This window comes from Schistocerca nitens, chromosome 10, assembly GCF_023898315.1.
Source record: "Schistocerca nitens isolate TAMUIC-IGC-003100 chromosome 10, iqSchNite1.1, whole genome shotgun sequence".
NCBI lineage: Eukaryota > Metazoa > Arthropoda > Insecta > Orthoptera > Acrididae > Schistocerca > Schistocerca nitens.
The window spans coordinates 220,675,956-220,681,892 of NC_064623.1; the positions used below are offsets into that span (position 1 = coordinate 220,675,956).

General features: G+C 46.3%; 1 non-coding gene across 1 annotated transcript; it reads right to left on the reverse strand.

Moving 5' to 3' along the window:
• Nucleotides 1-1,666: 1,666 nt before the first annotated feature.
• Trnaf-gaa (transfer RNA phenylalanine (anticodon GAA)) lies at nucleotides 1,667-1,739 on the reverse strand. Its single transcript has one exon. It is a non-coding gene; the product is annotated as a tRNA-Phe (tRNA).
• Nucleotides 1,740-5,937: the final 4,198 nt, after the last annotated feature.

Genomic DNA, 5,937 nt, shown 5'->3' on the forward strand with positions numbered 1-5,937 from the left:
CCGTTACAGCCATGCAGATAAGATGCCTGTCATCTCGACTGCTAGTGATTCGAGGCCGTTGGGATCAAGCACGGCGTTCCGTATTACCCTCCTGAACCCATCGATTCCATATTCTGCTAACAGTCATTGGATCTCGACCAACGCGAGCACCAATGTAGCGATACGATAAACCGCAATCACGATAAACTACAATCGGACCTTTACCAAAGTCGGAAACGTGATGGGACGCATTTCTCCTCCCTCGTCCGCAGCTCGTGGTCGTGCGATACCGTTCTCGCTTCCCACGCCCGGGTTCGATTCCCGGCGGGGTCAGGGATTTTCTCTGCCTCGTGATGACTGGGTGTTGTGTGACGTCCTTAGGTTAGTTAGGTTTAAGTGGTTCTAAGTTCTCGGGGACTGATGACCATAGATGTTAAGTCCCATAGTGCTCAGAGCCATTTTTTTTCTCCTCCTTACACGAGGCATCACAACAATGTTTTACCACGCATCGCCGGTCAACTGCTGTTTGTGTATGAGAAATCGCTTTGAAACTTTCCTCATGTCAGCACGTTGTATGTGTCGCCACTAGCGCCAAACTTGTGTGAATGCTCTGAAAAGCTAATCATTTCCACATCACAGCATCTTCAACCTGTCGGTTAAATTTCGCGTCTGTGGCATGTCATCTTCGTGGTGTTGCAATTTTAATGGCCAGTAGTGTACAAGCATGTGTGCTTTTCTGCGCGGGGCTTCCAGTAAGTAATGCAACACACTTTCTATGACAGCAGGTTGCTTTTATTCAGGATTGCGATAGACCGCATTATTTACCTCTCTTGTGGCTACAAAACCCCATTTTTTAACATAATCTTCGCTCAGGGGGACAGCCTTACGCCACGTTACTACCAGGACCTATATGTCCGCGTCGTACCTGTCTACTGAGCGATGTCGGAGCAGACGTCTTGCCCAGCTTCACGTACTGTGTCCCGTGGAGTGCCTCGCTCATTGCGGGAAGCAGGTGGCAGTCGGAAGGTGGGTGGATGAGGAAGAGCAGTCTGGTGACGTTTTGTGCCAGCTCCTCTCTGGTGCTCAGACTTCTGCCAGCACTGCCGCCAGAGACATCCAGTCGTGCGGCGTGGTGTTCGATTGCGGACTGTCGATCACCTCGAGTGAGGGTGTCCGCACGTTCCAGCACTGCAGCCGTCACGGCTGCGCGCGGCCGGCAGGCGTGCGGGACATCGGACAGCTCTGCGGGACATTGTTGCGGTGATGACAGGCGCCGCGCCCGACGACTCCCCTTGCTTTTGTTCGCTGCCAGGACTCCGTAGATATCCTGCAAGCGCCTACGAATATCTGCGATGCTCTGGTTTTCCGCCAAAAGAACTCAGCGACAGCTGTCTGTTTGGAACGCGCCTCCTTCACAGACGCCATTTTGAAGTGTATAACGGAACTTCATGAGACTTTAGGAGCTGAAGCAGGAACAGTCCACACTTCCCAACAAATTCCGCATTTTTTGAACCTAAATTGGCCGAGAAACGAAATGTGTTGCGTAGCTTGGTGAAAGCCATTCCTAATTATTTCTTAATAACTGGGTTTTAAAAAGAAGTTTAAATCACTTTCTTTCCTACTATTGCAACTTTTCTGTATCCTAAACGTAATGCTTTGAGACAAAAGGTTAAGGAGAAAAAACGTATGCCGAAACCCGGGATCGAACCAGGGACCTTTAGATCTTCAGTCTAACGCTCTCCCAACTGAGCTATTTCGGCCGATGCGCGATGCCCTCGCTGTCGAATTCACACTGGTGGATTCATCGGCTGAGCAACCACGGCAGTAGTACTCCATCTCTAGTACCCTCTTTCCGCGCCCAAACATGTTTGAGGCCACGCAAGCCGCCGCACGCCCGTGAAGTCACGTGTTTTCGCCTTGACGCTTAGATAATTCTGCGACTGCTTCCAATGATAACGCTGTAATGAAAGGCCGTGCAGCGTCGCACACTATCGTCGAATGCGTGGTCAATTTAGCCGCAACTGATTTTGAGTCGAAACCCGTAATCACTTCAGGGCTCACATTTCTCGTGCGAATCGCATATTGTTCCTTCTTTATTATGAGCAAATAAACGTATTTAAATCTAATTAATTTATACATCATTCAATAGGAGGTGTATGAAGTAGATCACAGGTCCGCGATTGATTTCGGTCCGTTTCGCGGTAGACATTCTTGGGAGAGAGAGCTAGGCGCTCGCACTCTATACTCTGCCCGTTACGCATTGTTAAGGATATTTCTGCCGACGCTCGGGTCGCAACGTGTGTACAACACTGGTTTCGTATTATGTGTACAGTCCGTAAAAGTTTTACTCAGCTCTTCTGTCACGTGTTTGAGTAGTTTCGGTCGTATCATGCAACGCCAATCACCCAAGACACATAAATACAAATCACCATCAACAGTACAGAGAGGCTACCGAAGAGCAATATCCTGGAGAAGGCAAACGAGTCTTCTGCCAGAGAAATACGACGAAACACGACTCAATCCGCCCCTAACACGCTCAACGACGTTACAGGATAGCTGTATCAATACGATAGAATACGTAGGTGACATAGCAGTCGGTGGCTCCATCCACTAAGAGGTGACGAAGCACATCAAAAGACCACTACACCACCGGACAAATTTCCAAACAACATTAACACAGAGAATAGATGAGCTGGAAGATGAGCTTATATTTAATGCACACAAGAAAATGTACAAACAAAACCGACACATACTGAATTTCCACCAACCGACGTACATCACGTGATACAAAGTCGCACACAAACCGGAATCGCGATCACGTGGAAAACCGTACGACACATGTGAATGTGAACAATACATCAAACCAGTCAAATGTGTCTCGGTAGGCTATCTCAACCCCGGACAAAAGGAGCAAGGAATAGACAGTTATATAGACTCTCAATCAATAGATGCTGAAACGCCGGCCGGAGTGGCCGAGCGGTTCTAGGCGCTTCAGTCTGGAACCGCGCGACTGCTACGGTCGCAGGTTCGAATCGTGCCTCGGGCATGGATGTGTGTGAAGTCTTTAGGTTAGTTACGTTTAAGTTGTTCTAAGTTCTAGGGGCCTGATGACCTCAGGTGTTAAGTCCCATAGTGCTCAGAGCCATTTGAACCATTTTTGATGCTGAAACAATCAGGCCACAAACCAATACAAAAGCCATAACTGCTGAACTCTGTATTACAAGAGTAGACAAAGTAGATGAGGACAAATTTGAGGGAGACACATGTGACATTTGCCACGATGTGAACGTGCATCTTGAAACAACACCACCACAACCACCCCAAAGTCCAACAAAGACACCATAACACATACAGGTAGTCCAACACAAAACACCACCATTGCTGCCAACGCACCAGTGTAAAATGTGTGAGGGCAAAGAGAATTGAAGAAGCGCGTGACAAAACGAAGTGTAGCCCTGTGACATCCCAAAAAGATATTAAAATGTCTGCCAGTCAACGGCCAACGCCAAACCACAATCCATCTTCTGCTACCACCGCAGAAACCAGCACCAACAAGAACCTAGCTACACATGCTTATGATAATTCAGAATTTAACAATTAGATTGTGCTATGTGGAGGGTGATTATGTGTTTTTTTCGGTAACTGACAGAATCATCCTAAGGACAGAGAATATTCCTACATCAGCAGAGCCGCTGCTCGGCCTCATGCTCCAGGTCTGCCTGCACAGGTCAGAATTATAAGAGTTATGGACTCGTATTTCTATTATATAGAAATACATACAGATCATGTAAAACCACTTAGGCGAACATATTTCGATTACCCACACAAGGGCAGTAAATGCTCTGGAAACGTAAAACTCCCAGAACACCCAGACGCAAAACGAATATACCAATGTCGTTCAAAAAGTTTTGCACAGTCGTCTCTAATTATTTTATTTTTTGCAGGAGGAGAATGAAATTTTTTGTGAACATATTGGAACTTTTAGCTGTACATTGAGCCTACTCCATGTAGCCTCCATCAGCTGTGACGCATCTGCCCCAACGTTTTTTGCATGATGTAAATGCACTTTGGTGAAATTCTGGGGACTGACTTTTACACCATCGCTTGACACAGGAAGTAAGGTCTTCCTCACTATGAAATGTTTTACCGCGCAGGTGGGCCTTCAGACGACCAGAGAGGCAAAAATCAGACGGAGCCAACTCCGGGCTGTAGGGAGGATGAGGAACAATTTTCCAACCCATTTTCCTGATTTTCTCCTGCGTCATAAGGGCTGTATGAGGTTTGGCGTTGTCATAGTGTAGTCTGATGAGATGACCGCGAAGCTGTGGTCTGTGGGTCTTGATGGCATGTCGCAGCTTGTCCAGTGACAAACAGTGACGGTCTCGGTTAACTGTGGAGCCAGGTTCCAAAAAGTCAATGAAAATGACGCCACACTGGTCCCAGAAGAAGGAGGCCATCACCGTTCGGCTTGCTGTTCGTGAAAGTCTTGGTTTACTCTTCCAAGGGGAACCCGGATAACGCCACTCCATGGGTTGTGCTTTGCTCTCAGGTTCGGACAAAAACAACCGTGTTTCATCCGGGGTAATGACGCCGTCAAAACACTGTTTCCACTTTTCAGTAAAGGTCTTCGTTAGACCCTCGCAGACATTCTTCCTCGTCGTTTTCATTTCTCTTGTCAATAATCTAGGCACCCAACGTGCACAGATGATTTTTCTGTACCCTAGTGGCTGTACCAGTAATACCACACTACCTAATGACAAACGAGTCATTTCAGCAAGTTGTCTTGTCGTCACACATCTGTCATTTTGGATGATTTGATCAATGACCTCCTCATTCACATCACTCACTGCCGTCGATGGTCCACCGCATCGTGGATTGTCCAAATCACCCTCTTTAAACCTCTGCAGCCACCGATGTATACTGCTGCGATCCACTGTGTCCTCCCCATAAACAGGGAGCAACTTCCTGCGAAACGATGCGGAAGAGTCATCGCCGGTCTTGAACTCCATCACCGACCGTTGTCGCAACCTGACATCTACTTCACAGTCCATTATGGATCACCTGTAAATAAAATAAAATACTTTTATACACCAGCTTATAGCTAAATGTTCCAAGTATGTTCACAAAAAATTTCATTCTCCTCCTGGAAAAAGATAAAAAATTAGAGACGACTGTGCAAAACTTTTTGAACGGCCTTTGTATTACAACATAATACAAAAAACAGTACAGCAGTTCGCGCGGCAATCGCGAAAATAGTAGAACACTTGCAGGCAGACATCATGCGCTTACGAGAACCTTATAATAGAAATTGGCAACTAATACGTCTCTCAAAACATTCTACCATAATAATATGCACTAATGACTGTACGGCTGCAATAGTAATTTTAAATATAACTAAGGTAATAAAGTTGCGCAGTCAAGATTCAGTTACCACAGAGATGACCAATGGGAACGTCACATGGCTGATTGCATGCATGTACTCCCAGTACAAACCATCAAATGCAACCTTACGCAGACCACATCAGAGAACTAGCAATGTACGCCAAAGGCAAAAAATTAGTGATAAGCGCTGACATTAATTCAAGATCCACCCTCTGGAACTCTGAAAGAACAGCTGACAGAGGACGCTCAATCACCGACCTAAAACAAGAAAACCAATACCATGTGTTGAACAGAGAGGCACCTATACCAGCACATGCAGGTTTCGATGGTATCACCAGTAACATCAACTTTACACTAGCATATAATGCAGCGATTACGCACGTAACAGACTGGACCCTACACGATACTACAACTAATACTGACCACAACGTTATAACATGCACACTAACACAAGTTCAGAACACAATTACCAAAACACACACCGGACACTTACAGTCCCACAACAAATTAACGGTAGTTACACAACAGCACAGTCTAGAAAAAATCAAAGCAGGATCGATTAGAGAGGACACAAAG